General features: G+C 36.5%; 1 protein-coding gene and 1 non-coding gene across 2 annotated transcripts in view; both read right to left on the bottom strand.

The window, feature by feature from the left end:
* The window catches only part of LOC141438121 (uncharacterized), a 61,949-nt gene that overhangs the window by 20,952 nt on the left and 25,186 nt on the right, over positions 1–15,811 (bottom strand).
* TRNAQ-CUG (transfer RNA glutamine (anticodon CUG)) lies at positions 442–513 on the bottom strand. The gene has a single exon. It is a non-coding gene; the product is annotated as a tRNA-Gln (tRNA).

The raw sequence follows: 15,811 nt of genomic DNA on the forward strand, positions 1-15,811 counted from the left end.
TGATTTTTAAAGATTGGATGACAATGACAATGATGATGATGATGCTATATGTAATTACGATATATCTTTTTTATTCGTACCTCTGAAGTAAAAAACGGAACCCTTATGGGATCACTTTGTTGTCCGTCTAGACCCTTTTTCTCAGGAACGCATGGAGGACTCAAGCTGAAATTATTATGAAATACTAATTTTATGTCGGTATATGTCAGTAACCATCTTAAATGACCCCAAACTGCATACATTTTGCTTAGGAGAGTCTCTGTTAACAGTGATAGATATACACAAATTTGTAGGGAAGCCTCGATTCAAGAGGCCGTGAAGAGGCCTAAATATTCGTACTGACTGGCAAGTATGTCTCGCAATAGGCTGATGTGCTTGCATTTTTAAACAAGTAGCAATAAAAATAAAGTTAAAAAAAGCGAAAAAATAAAAATAAAAAGTAGGTCCCACCGAGATTTGAACTCGGATCGCTGGATTCAGAGTCCAGAGTGCTAACCATTACACCATGGAACCGATGGCTAACTCTGCGAATTTTACATTTAGATTCTTTCACTAATTTCGTCTGTTCTATATAGCTGGTTCTAGCCAACATGTTGTGTATTGGAAAGGAAATACCTTTTTTTTGCTTTTGCTGTTTGTTGTCGGGTAATGATATTTTAGAATAAAAAAGGATAAAAGCTTTTTTTTTTGGTAGGTACTTACCGATGTACCTACTTGACGTATGTTTACTGAACAAGTTAATACGATTTCTAAAAGTGGATCAAAATCTTGCAAGATTAAAAAAAAACAAATAAATATACTAAGTGAAGATAAATAAAAGCTTGTAATACTTAATAAAAACAAACACATTTATGACAAAAATTACAATTAGTGCCTCATTGAACCCAACTTCGTGCAATGCATAAATGCATTTGTATGTATGTAGGTAAACAGGCATTATTGAAGACGGCCCGCTGACCGTGGGTCGGATCCGCAGTAATGACACGATCCCATGCACGCTCGCGATATAATCGACTGCTTAGGTACCTGCTTAGCACTTGAAGCGCCAATTTCACGCCCTCTTGCACCGCGGTGACCGACAGACATCTTGTCCGAGTTATGCCACTGCATGAAGGTTTAATAACGTCTTTAGAATTCAAAGACGCTGACGCTAAGTAGTTTAACGTGAGAAGCAAGGCTAGTTACAGGTATTGTTTGGATATCACCAACGCTATATGCTAGAAATAAGTAGGTACTTAATTTAATTTGATAAACTTAGCTAAAAGTCTTTAAAGAGATTTTATCTTGCGATGTGTCATTAAGTAATACTTTAGCCCTTAGTGGCCATTATCTGGCCAGTCAGTGTCAGCGGCGATAAAACTCGCGACAGCGCCCGGGCAGCTCGCCAACAAGCGCTATCATAACACGTTTTATGTTTATCTAAGTCTTTTATGGATCCGAGACCAACAACATTTGGCGACAATTCATTAAGTGGTTGAAAGGGTAGGACGCGTCTGAGTAATCTAATCCTTACATTTTTATTTCAAAAAATATAAGTATATCGAAAGAAGATTTACTCAACACATGAGCATCATACTCATGCATATTCTTCTTATTATCCTTTAGGTGATTATTTACTTGTATCGTGTTTACCTAATAAGCGCGTTTCGGATATAAATAAGACTAATTCACCACTCGCGCGAAACACGACAGGTCATATAAGTAGTTGAGTCTGCAATAAGAATAAGCGTTTGCGTAAATTAGATCTAGGTAAAAGAAACTTTAGATACTATTAATTTTGTGATTACCTATCCGATTTTGTTTACGTAAACCCTGATCTTTCAAAAATGCACTTAGATGCCTAATTAGGTGTTTAATTTGTGAACAGCAGTGCTTTCCCCAAGAAAGTTACAGTCGACATTTTTGCACGTCTCCGCCTTATCTAGCGACGGCTTTGAATTCCATCCCAGTTGCATAATATAGTGTTGGAGCTTACTGTTCACTGTGTCAAATGCCTAGGCGTCGAGAATCAATCACGATGACCGACCGATGATACTGACAGCACACCTCTTTGCATAAGTAGATGGACGCTTATTTACGCACGCAGCGACTGACCGTGAAATAAGTTAGTATCGTGAAGCGATTCGTACTTGCAACACTGAACGACCTAATTATTAGATAAATCATTACGTGTGTGAAAATTTTGCAATTGTCCATCTGTAAATGAAAACCTAATGTAATGTTTTAAACTTTCGTGATTTTCACTCACAGCCAAAATACCACAAACGGGATCGGGACTTATCACGCTAAAACACACGAGTAATATTTACCTCGACGTTTCAACTCTACAGACTTTATAGACAGTCTACTCGTGACGGTTGAAACGTCGAGATAAATATTACTCGTGTGTTTTAGCGTGATAAGTCCCGATCCCGATTGTGGTATTTTGACTATGAAAACCTAATGGTTTAAGTAGGTATATTTTTTTCCTTGGTGCCCCGCTGCTCGGCAAAGTACCATTAACCTAAAAAATTAAGGTAAAATATCTTATAATTAAGGTGTGGGGTGTTAAGGTGTGGTGGGTGATACTCAGCATAATTAATTTATACCTACAAAGAAGTAGCGAGACTAACCACTGAAGGTAGAGTAGAGACTTGAAATTTGGCAGATAAACTAATTGAGGATCACTGAGAATGCACCTCTATGATCCTCAAAGATTTTTGAAACTTCCACGGAAGTCGCCTACTCAATTGTTAATTCTTTTGTGTTAGCAAAGCTGCGGGATAACACGCGGGATAAGAAGTGGGGGAGACCGAGGAGAGTTGTGACGAGGAGAGTAGTGACAACGTCGATGTTTTGGAACTGATTAACTGCTAGCGAGCTCACAATAGTTCAGGTCGCGAACTATCAAACGCGTGCTGTTGCGAGCTTCTAGCAGTTAGTACGTTCCCAAAAATCTATGATGTCACAACTCTCCTCGGTCTCCCCTGCTTACAAAAGAGAATCTATTTATATATTCAATAAACCACTGGAAAGCCGACTAGGACCTTTTTATAGCTAGGTACTGATTAAAAACACCATATATAAATCGCATTGTTCCTATTTGGGATAGAGGTTTTATCGTCGTGTCAAAGGTTTTACGGCCACCAGAAGATTATTCATTTCCGTGACGCCCGCGCGGAGAACCATAAATTTAAAGGAAAAGATTTGCGGCTATTACTTCCTGAACAAATTAAAATGCTTGGGAAATCCTACAAAACGAACAGAAGATTGTGTTTAAGTTTTTAATCTTAACTTTAAGTACGTTGTCAAGTTACACTGGTAGTATAAGAATATTCAGTTCAATTTAAAAATAAATATATTTTTTATCAACAAGAAGTTTATGATTTTTAATTTATACTGACGTTATTTCTACTTGAAATTATGGTGCACTAAATATTTCGTTAGGTACCGTACCTCTACTCTACTCTCTCTGCACTACCTCTAGTTACGAGTATCAACCGAAACCAAACAAAACTATAGGTTGTAATTTTACCCACATTTGATTTCGGTTTTTTATATACCTATTATGTTTTTGTTCTTGTGTACCTAACTATAATGTCTCATGAAGAAGCTAGTCTTAATTTAAGTTGCTTTTAAATTGAACTAGAAAGATTGTTTTGTTTACAGTCTTATACTAATGCTAAGTAGTTATAACCAGCAATTACCCTTGCGGCATCTATTTCAAGATGCACATACATAAGTGATGTGTATGTAGCATGCTGGTGCATGAGACCGGGCGGCCTTGCGGCAGATGCGCACGACCTCACAACCCTGGCGGGGCGTGCTCATGCGCAGGCTAACTAACACTGACTGTGACTGATCACTGCCAAAACATCATCTGATTATTGGCAAATCTCTGTATACTGACAAGTGATTTGTTTTTTGTTTTTGATGTCTTCATTAATTATCAATTAGTTATTGTTTGAATTGCATTATCGACTATTCTTACTTTATCATAACTGAATAGTACTGATCTGATTCATTGTTCGTTGAAAGGTTAACAGTTAAACATAAAAATCATCCTTTCTATTACAGAAGTTCGTCTAAGGGTTATACAAGTCTATAGATGATTTTGATTAAGTACCTAAAGTAATTAGCAGTAGGTACGAATGGTCAATTACTATCGTGGTACACGGAATTTATTAATATTAAGTTATGAAACACACAACTGCACTTTGTGTATAATTATTAATTAATTAGCTTATTAAAACATCAACGAAAAAGGCTTGACGTAAGCAGGTACGTATGCGTGTGGTGTTGGGTCAGTTTTCGTCAATTAATCAATATTTGTTCGGATAATTGCCGGGCAAGGTTCCTCGTACGCAGTGTGCGGGTCACGGTTGAACAACACTAATAGTTTAAACGCGGGAACTAATTTGTTAGTCATGGTAACATTGAGGATGCATACGTTAGGCAAGTATGCCCGCACGTTGTTGAGAGAGGTATTTTGATTATGTTGCGATGATATAATCGTGGAATTAATATTGATTGCGCTTGATTAGTGAGTATTTAAACACAAAGCAAAGCTTATTGTTAATTATAAGAGATTACTCGTGTATTATGCATAACCTCATAATGAGCAGCATAATGGGTGCCACAACAGTCACGTCACGTCAGTATTGTGTCCTCGTTGACGTGTTTAATTTACCTCATTTTCCTTGTTTTAATGTTGTTCAATTATGTAACGAGGCAGGTCTATGTGCAGCCTGGGATTTGCTTCCACTTGTCTCGTCTCCGCGCGGCGCGGACAGACTGTCACGGAGTGCCGGGGCTTAAGGCCTCTCGGTAGATTACAGGTAATAAAGCTTATTATCTGCGCTATTGTACGCATACAGACAGGAAAACTTTTTGTTATGAAAACCTTCGAGTTTTTCGCAGACGATAATTACGAAGACACTTTTACAAAAAAAAAACTATATAAGGCCAAAGTCATTCAAATTAGCTTAATTATTTTGTATTTTTATATATTTAGAAGCTTAACATGTAAGTAAGAATATGAACATAGCGCGCAACTATATTTACCCAATGGTTGACTTGAAATTGTACTTATAGAGCTCCGATGCAAGTGAGAAAATCTATAAAGTATGTACCATCATCGAAACGGTATTTTCAATAAAATTATCGTCATTTATTTACTGACTAGCGTTTACCCGCGGCTTCGCACGCGTAAATCATTAGATACAGCAGTTGAATTGAAATTCCGGGATTTTATTTAATTCTCGTGGGAATTCCCTAAAATTACATCGTGGTTTTCAATGACAATAAATTAAACAACCATGCCAAATTTCACGACTCTAAACCCAGCGATTGTTATTTCGATATTTTATCCCTATCCCGTGGGAATATCTGGATAAAAAGTAGCCTATGTGTTATTCCAGACGTCTTGCTACCTATACATACTAAAGTTTATGACTCTAAGCCCAGCGGTTGTTATTTAGAGATTTTATCCCTATCCTGTGGGAATATATTAGTGCTTAGTATAAATACAATGACTTTATTTCCAGAATGTCCTAGCACCATTTGATACTATACTTCTAAATGTTTAGACATACTACCTCAAAGCCCATTGTGTAGTCTTATTATAGTGTTTTAGAGGTTGCCTATCAGCCTGTGGGCCTGTGTATTTGCTCTATTTGTATAATATACAATGACTTTATTTCCAGAATAATAAAGGTCCAACTATAAATAAGGTATATTAGGTACAATCAAATTAAATAAACTAAAACTATAATAAATCTAAAAATGGGCTCTGCGGCATGGTACCAAAGATGCTGGCAGCATTTCCCCGCTGGATCGCAAGACTGATGCGTTGAGCGAGGAATCTTCGGTCTCCAGTGGTATCTCTGAGTCTCTTTGATAGATCTTTGAAGAGACTCAGAGCGCCAGGGCCCCACGGACCAAGGGTCTCGACGCTGAAAGGTACAAAATCATATTCGGCACCGAGACCACTGTATTTTCCTGGTTTGGCAGTTTCCGCCATTTCTGCTGCTGCTGCTGCCCTTATTGATGTTCGGTGGAGATGAGACGGGGCCAGTGTGTCAACACAAGTTGCATCCCACACTAGCACACGTCCCATACTCCACGGAATCAGCGACATTCCGTCCGGTCTCTTGCCGTCATTTCTAGATATGCCTGTTGACTCTAAAATAGCCGGCACATTGACCGTAGCAAGAGACCGACGGATAATATCATTAAGGGCAGCATGTCTTGAGAAACGATCCGCACTTCTCTGGTAGGAAAGACCGTGATGCCCAAGCCGGTCCACGTCGTTTCCGCAGGGACACCGATGTGGGGCGTAGGCCGGGACCCCGAGGCGTAGGCATACCGACAGTCGCAGGGTATTGGGTTCTAGGAAGGTACTAGGTGCTTAGTATTAATCATATACCTAGTTAATAATACCGCATGAATATAACTAATTAGATGTAAGACACAAGTGTATCAAGAATTCCAGAGCATTCGAACTGCCAACAAACTGCTACGCAGTTTGGCAGTGTAATTTACTTTGTAATCATTTATGTGTCATTATGAAATAAAAGATTAATAATCCAGGTTATAAATTAACTTTTTGCCAAATTTCATTGAAATTCGTCCACTCGTTTCAGCGTGAAGAAGTAACAAACATACTCACTCACTCACTCACAAACATTCACATTTATATATTAGTAGGATTTACATATTCTGACAGTTTTACTGAAAAATCACAAAATGTGACTTTTTTGAATCCAAATTAAAATTCAACATATAACATTCCTGACTAAAGATAGTATTCAGCAGATAATTAATTACCTTTTCCTATTATCAAATTTCGGGTTCATGTCAGCAAATGTAGTTAGCAAACACATCTGCACATCGGTGGATAATCTTATCATTTTTTATGAAGTTCTTACAAACGTATATAAATATTATCTCAAGCTCATATCTAAGGTTTTTGTTGGCAAAGACAAAAACAAAACACGACTGCCAACGAGTCTATGTGAACAACATGAATCATGGTGATCCAAGTATCTTGTAATAAAGACTATAATCTCTGCTGCTTAATAGCCATCGCGCGTGAATCATATAGCCTACGTTACATAGGTACCATCTAAACAAGGTGGTAAAAAATCTTGACATGCGAACACCTAAACGTCTCTAATAAATCATAAAAAATCGCGGACACAACTAACTGGAGTAGTGGCTTTGAACTACATCAAGGCTAATGTCGATTGATTATATAAAAACTATATACATATAATGTAATAAATGTAAATGTAAATATTATCTTAATCTGTCAAAACCATATAATAGCTTATTTATTTCTGCGTAGCCTTGCATCAAAACACTAAATATTTCATCAAAAACTTAAGCAATAAGTACAAGCGATTTTCCTTTTTTTTATTTTTGCTGTAAACTAAGGCATTTCATATTGCCGCTTTGTTCGGTTGGGTGTGCGATGCGATATGCGTCGAGTTTATTTATTGAGTATCCATAACGTACTACGACTATGTTGAAGTAAAAGATTATCGATGTGACGGGAGCGAAAATTGCATGATGACCAAGCATATTTCAGCTGGAAATAGCATTGCGATGTCAATGACCGATTGATGAGTTAGTATATCAATTGCTGGTGTGTCGATAGTGAAACAGTTACAGTGTGTATGACTTACATAGGTACAATCTTTATGATAAAAACGAATGAATATGTGTATTCATACATTCCATGCTCTCTTGTCGAGACTTTTCCTTTTTTAGGGTTCCGGAGCCAAAATGGCAAAAACGGAACCCTTATAGTTTCGCCATGTCTGTCTTACTGTCTGTCCGTCCGTCCGGGACAAACAATGCGCGGGACTATCAATGCTAGAAAGCTGTAATTTTGCACGGATATATATGTAAACTATAGAAAATGATGATAAAATGGTACAATAAAAAATTAAAAAATGTATTTTTTTCGGGTACCTCCTAGACGTAAAGTGGGTGATTTTTTTCTGAATTTTTTTATTGTACCATTTTGTATATATAAACTATGCCGACAAAATGGTACAATAAAAAAATAGTGTATATATATATATATATACATGCAAAATTACAGCTTTCTAGCATTGATAGTCCCTAAGCAAAGCCGCGGACGGACAGACAGACAGACAGACATGGCGAAACTATAAGGGTTTCGTTTTTGCCATTTTGGCTCCGGAACCCTAAAAATGTAAGTTACGCCTGAATGCGGATGCACCCTTAGTGAGGAATGTGTCGCTCAATATAGCTTAAGATAGTTCTGATTGCTGCTCCGACGCGTAAATCGAGTGGCATTCCTCAGACACATAGGAAATCACTTCTCTTTTATGGACAACAACCGCACCGACGGCAGTTTATCATCTCAATTGGATTCACCTTCCACGCCGTATAGGAATGTTTGAATGTTAGTTTCCGTCACAAATCTGTAAAACTGCTACGTGATGTTTAATTACGTCACCATCATCCCAGCTAGGCCCGTATCTCGAGTTATTAAAGTTTTAAAATAAAACGACAGTGGTAACTCTTGCTAGATAGGATAGTATGAAAGTGATAGGACGTTTATTGGTAAGAATCTGCAGAAGAATCGTGTCTCGAGTCGCGAGTGTGTCGTGTAACGGTCACACGCGCGCGACGCTGTGCTATACGATTTACTTCAAGCGGACAAAGCTTTAACTTTTATCTCGTAAAAGAAAAGAACAACAATGGCATGCGATTTCGTAATCAAACGTAAAAGTTGCAGTTCACTTCACCGCTCTCTGAGTTTCGGACATTTTTAGTGACAAATATCTGTGATGGGTTCCATTCTGACACGGTCAAATAATGTTTGTGTTTCCGAACTTTAATAAAATCATGCCGGCAAGAACGTGGCCAAAAGTAGTTATGACATGGACCTCCAATTTATGAAGACTACTTATACTCGTATTTAACATTTTCAGTTGGTAGGTATTAAACACAAGAAAGTTTGAAATACGCATAATTTTAAATTGAAACAACAGCCTATGGTTAGAGGAGGTAGAGCTAACTAGTTCGCGAAAAAAACATTTGATCATGACTTATATTTTTCAATTTGATACCTGCACACGAGTAGGGTAGGTACTCAGGTTAGGTACCTACTAACTTTCTAAAAATATGTAGAATAAACTGAATGTGCAAGCACACAGTGACAATTATTTGTTTTACTAGCAATGAGGCATGGCAAATATTTAGGATCGATAGATCAGACGGATCAATTTAATCTTAAATATAGACTATTTTAATTAAATTTTGTACGTTGAAAATATTTAATTAATTTAATTTCATATAACTATTATATATAACTAGTAGTTACTAGGTAGTAAACAAGTATTAATTTACTTTTACCGGGTGTGGCCTATAATACGAGCAAATAATTAAAAGATAGATCGTACTCCTCAAACTGTACAACATTAGTTCAGCGACTTTTAAAAATAATTAGTCTATTTAGGGTTCCGGTACCTACCGACCGATATGCACTTAATTGTACGGAAACAAAAGCTCTATGCACTCGTTGTGTGTGAGGAATAGTAGCCGTTTGTTTAGAAATCCTTAGAATTTTGCTTGCATATCTACTTAATATTTAATGCGAGTTAGAACACAAAAATTATGTAAGTAATTGTTATTTAACGCACCTTTTTACCTGACTGTGCGACGCAAGGGAGGATAATGTGTTTATTCTTAGAATTGTAACGGTAGTAAAATATATTTGTTTTAACTTAAGATTTGAAACCTTGATAGCCCATTGAAATACGAAAAAATGAAAATCAAGTCTCAGGTCCTACTTAATCCTACGTACACCAGCACATCACAACAGAGCTGATCGTAGGTACCTAACCTACACATAACATAGTAACTAAGAAACTAAACTTTCTCTCATCAGGTTCTCCAGAGGCAGTCGCCCACAAATTATTTCCAAAACGTTATTGTAGCGTATCTCATTATACTTATAAGTCTATTTAGAGTGGCGAGGACCGTGACCATCACTTTTTGTGGGTCAAGGACTCGGTCAGTTACCCGGTGCCCCCCTGCCAGCTCCGATACTGCTTTTTTGGACCCTCTTTATGGAAATTTTGTGAATTCGTTGAATAAAGGATTACTAAAGTCGTGACAATAAAAATGGATGCGGTACTTTATAGAGTAGAATTACAAAAATACGGTAAGGCATGACTTTATATTTTATTTTGCTGCAGTAGGTATTAAAATAAAAACAATTTTGTACAAATTAGTTCTTGTTAATTGAAAGCACCTTTGGAAATGTTTTTTAATACCACATACACGTATTCGTAGCTTATGGATGTTCTTCGTAAGAGGAAGACATAATTTCCGATAAAGTGCCATTTTGCGAGACAGCTAAGAAATCCTAATTCAGAAGATTGGGGTCATGATCACGGCCGAATAAGCTGTGGATGACGTCATTAAGGTTGTATCGATACGTCTTTTGTTTCGTTATAAAAACAGATTAATATACAACAAGTAGGTATAGTTATAGATGAAAGATTTTTTATCAGAATATCAGGGCGTCGCTTTTGAATCACTTATCGCAACATAAAACCAATGATACAAAAAAATAATAAGTAGAATTGAATCCTCGACACAAATTAATAAAATGTTATAAGTACCTACCCTATGATTACTCACAATACCTAATGACTGTATTGAAATTGCACGTGCAAGAAAAGCAAAGTGCAAAGCCGGAGGCACGTCTTCGCCATAAGATAATGATTTGTATTCCATTTAAGTCTAATTAATAGGTATTTGCATTGTTTGAGAATTATAGTCTTCTCCTTATACCGATAGATAAACCGTCTAGTAACCTTGATTACCGCCTTCTGCCTATTACAACAAGATTCATTTAGCTATATTTTAACTACATACATATATCTACGAGTAGTAGAGTAAAATGATATGAGGTAAGCTATGAAAATTGGGGATGCGATCTTTCAATAAACTAAATACCTAACTAATAATAACTTTTTTTTTCGAAATTATATTGCATTGTTATTTTCTAAAATAATATTAAGTAATCTGTTTATTTCTTAGATGGTACAAAAGATGGTCAAATTACAATAAATGAAAAAAAAATGAAAATAACTACCTCTATCGGCGTAGAAATATTACAATTAAGTACTTGATATTCGTAAAAGTATTCAAAATCAAAGTCAAAATATCTTTATTCAATTTAGGCTATAACAAGCACTTATGAATGTCAAAAAAAATCTACCACCGGTTCGGAAAAACCTCTGCTGAGAAGAATCCGGCAAGAAACTCAACGAGGTATATTTTTTTTAAACAGATTTATAATATTATTAAATGATATGTAAGTATACATCACAAGTATTTAACACAACTTTATTTTTAACACAGTAGGTTTGCTATTTGAAGGGATCGCTAATGCGGATCGGAATTATTTCCAAATATCCCTGTCCATGATATAATCATTAACTTTATAATACGCCTTTGATATTAATGTCTTCTTGACAATAGATCTGAATTTTGTATCCGTTTCATTTATAATAGTCTTTGGAATTTTATTATAAAAACGTATGCAATTTCCCAGAAACGACTTTTTGGTTTTAGCCAGTCTGTAAGATGGAACTTTAGCTTCCCTGCACTTCTAGTAGCCTTTGGCTTATCGACGTTAGTGGGAAAATCACATATGTTCTTCCTTACATACATGATTATTTCAAAAACATAAAGCGACGGCAGGGTTAGGATACCTGTTTCCTTAAAAAAAGATCTTAAAGAATCGCGTCTTCAAATATTGTTAATATTAGGTATTTTTTTCCTTATAAATCTTACTATTACCCAATAATAGGTGCAAAGATTAGCTAAGGTTAATATACAATTACAATATGCAATCTTATAGAATACATACATAAGTTTAATTATAATTCAGGAACTCATTAATTGAATAGAAACACATTTTTTCTGAAATTTATTTACTTACATGTAGTGATTTATGTCATTTGGGATCTTATTATATATTTGAATAGCCATTAGATTTATATAAAATTTTACTATATATTTTGTGTTGTGATTATTTTCATGTTTTTAAATTTACAGTGCATTGGTATAAACTGTAACGCTGTAAACTTTAATTGGTTTATTATTAAATAAAAAGGAAACTTTCAATATTTACTTCCTCATTTCGCTCTTATTCTATCAATATACGTTCACTATATTTGTTCAACGGAATACTTAAAATAGTCAATATATGTAGGTATGTATTTTAAATGTGATAAATAATAGATTTTAGAGTAACAATTAATTAGCATGACCGCGGCGCGCGAGCAGAGCAACGAACCCGGGCGGGTCAAGTGCCCCGCGCCCGCGCAGCCTATGTTTATGGCTATTGTCGATGGCCCGCTCCGCAAATCCTTTTCGTGCCACGGATTTTCGTGATGGCTTCGTTCACGCGAGAACGCTCTAAATGGGATTAGTCCTGGTTTCGGAATTGCGTATCTAAATTTCAGCCGCTTCTTTCTTGTTATGTGGAGCGGCAGCGATGATTCAATCACATTGATTTGAATTGATGCACTCTCTGTAGTAGGTATTTTGAGAAAGTGTCAAGCGGATCTCAGTCATATATCAATATAAGTACTAGATTTAACCAGTACTTCTCATTTAAATTTGTAAAGTGCAATCAACAATCAGAAGACAACAATTGCATCTCATAGAATCATTTGTATTGAAACCAAACACTTTCTTTTACTTTCTACTGTGAGTGCAACAAACAGTGGGTGTCACGAAATCAGCTGGAAAATACATTTTTTGTTACCCCAACAGCCGAGGAGAAAGGTGACCGCCTGGACCCAGTGACCCACTCTTGAAGTCTACTTTCCTTGCATGCCACTCTATTGTTCTTACTACTAAATAATACTTGTACGAACTAAAACAATACCTAAGTAGTTAAATACTTATTCATTATCATGCAAATTCCTGCAACCACTTGTGGCTCTAAAATATTCTTTAACTCCGCAGAATATTCCAAAAATATTCCGAACCTCTTAAGGTATTTCTTTCGAGGCAGGGTTTAACTGAGCAATACCCTTAGATACCGTCTTTTTCTATTGTACTTTCATAAAGAGACCTCGGGATCTCGTAGGATAAAAAGTTAAGTATTCTTTGCCCAGAATATCGTTGACTGTCTTGTTAAAACATAGTGAGAGTTGCCTTACAATATAATACTGCGAAGAAGATTTTAATTAGAGTCCAGTCGAGACCCGGGGTATAAATAGCCGGGACGCTGCAGGACAGGTTGTCAGGTAAGACTAGATTCACCCGGCTTGAAATAAAAACTAATAGCCTCTCTATGGCTGCAGGCGTAAATCAATAAGATTACTCGAGTAGGTACCTAACAAGGAGCGCCTTTATGCAGAAAAAATATTTAAATGCTGTAACTAATATAAAGGTTTTTAAACTTTACTTTAGTTTGGTTAAAAGTTTAATGCCAAACTAATTTACCTGTACCTACTACCGCGCTTCTTCATTTCGGACAATCTTACATTATGGCGTTACTTAACTCAGTAGGTAATTAATGCTATATAGGTACATATTATAAGATACATTCTTTATTACAGGTCTAATGGTGAGTCGTCTGAAAGAAAGAAATCATTTAAGCGCTCGGTTGTCTTATGCGATAAGCGCTGCGTTAAACGCAATGCGTTTGACGCACATCAATTTGCATCTAATAATCTAATTGATAAACATTTTCTTACGCGGTGAGCGCAGTGGCAAGCGCGTGTATTATCTGATACAAAATTGATAGGCGTCAAACGCATTTCGCTTAACGCAGCGTTTATCGCATAAAATAACCGAGCACTTTGTTGCCACAAAACACATTAATTAAGAACAAAATGCAAAGAAAATGTTGTTGTCTTAGTGTGGCGCTTCCGACGATCGAGCTTTACCAGCTCGACATGATACTTATGTACAACGTGATTTTAGCCCAGCCATGTTGCAGAGAAACCGGCAGTAGGTATATAGAAATAGTATCGTAACGTAACCTAAACGTGAACAAGTCTAATTACAATTAAATTACTCGCATAACATCGTATAACAATTTTCTACAATTCACGCAAAGTACCCAAATTATACGAGGTAAATTTTATTTACTTAGCAGATGTTTTGTATTTTTTATATCCGAAGTTATTTAACAGTGAACAATTCGTATGAACAGAACAGCAGCGGAAGCAAATTCTTCGCTCACAGTACACGTTAGGTGCGTGGGCGGTTAATATGTTGACCCGATTCGCGCAGCATGCTAGTCGGGCCGGCCCGCCGCCGGCTGCGGCTATTGCACTGAAGATGAGAACCCGGCCCAAGTGCAAGGCAAACCTCTCCACGTAACTCCGCGTTACAGCAACGATATGCCAGCACGATTTTTACTTTTTCTTCTCTTTGCAGTTATTTGTGTATACAACACGGCTGGTTAGCTCGTTGATATTTTAATCCTTTTACGTAATCTTGCTCTTAATATCATTTTGCGGTCAGAACGTTTAAACTATATTTTCGGTGAATTTTGATTATTGTGATAAGAACTTTGTACTTAATAATTATTTTTACAAATCCAAAAGAAAAGGTAAGTTTAATATGTTAAAAAAACTGGATTCAGTGTCAAATAATAAAATTTACATTTGGAATCATGCCGTGTCGTGATAATTTTGCATTGAAAAGAAAAAGGTAACCGAATAAATCTAAATGAATGTGCAGTCGGTGCACGTCTCTGCTCGATTCAATATAGATACGGGCTCGGATGAGCTTAACCAAACACGCGCTTATCTTGTATGTTCTCTATTCGAACAGCGATTTTGTGAAACTGATAAAATACGTTGTTTGGAGGACTACCAACCATTCAATAATTCGCTATATCAATGGCTAACCCACGGTTCCCACATAGATGGAATTTGCAGACAAAATGAATGCTCCACAACGGCCAGTCCGCTTATTCAAAAAACTGGTTTATGAATTCGGGATCTCTGAAGCTACTTACTGGCAAATTGACTAACCCTAATTTGATAAATATTTGGTTTTTATATCGACAATTCTAGTTAGTTATATAGCTCGGGAATGAGAAAAGAGTCGTTTATTTCTTTAATTGTCATAAGTCAGATGCCTTCAAAATTCATATCCAGCTTCCAATTAGTTCCGACAAAAGGATGTCACATCTGATATATAAGCAGCTTTGTTACCGTTTCGTGCCTTGGAAACTGACCGACTGAGGGAGGAAAATTTGCTCGTTTGCGAGATAGTGACTCTGTGAAAGGCGTACACTCTACCTCGGTATAGTAATGTAGGTTAGGTCAGGCTCCTTGTTATTTGATTTGACGAAATAATTTACGTCACAACCACACATTCAAAAATATCGAAATGTATTAATTGGATCATCAAAACACAAAGAAGCGAGTTATTACAAACATTTAAATATTTTGTAAACCTACCTTGAAAAAAATATCTGATTCCTACTTACTTAATTAAAAAAAGACCCATTACATCTTTTACATGGATTAACATTTACTGGATGCGACATTTTTTTGGCATTCTCAAGCAGAATGGAAAGTCCTAAGCTGTTTATACCTAATGATCATTTTTATGAGTAATTTCTATGGAAAATTCTTTCGCAGTTAAGATCATTGACTTAAAAATACCGCTTAGTAGAGGGAGAGAACCGTTGCGCGACTCCTGACCTCCGGCTCAGCCATCACAGCCACTCGGACAATGCGCGTGCGATTTTTTTCACAATGGTCTTAATAAGGCATTTTACTCCGTACTTCGTAAATGCTTC

This window comes from Choristoneura fumiferana, chromosome 18 (assembly GCF_025370935.1).
Source record: "Choristoneura fumiferana chromosome 18, NRCan_CFum_1, whole genome shotgun sequence".
NCBI classification, from domain to species: domain Eukaryota; kingdom Metazoa; phylum Arthropoda; class Insecta; order Lepidoptera; family Tortricidae; genus Choristoneura; species Choristoneura fumiferana.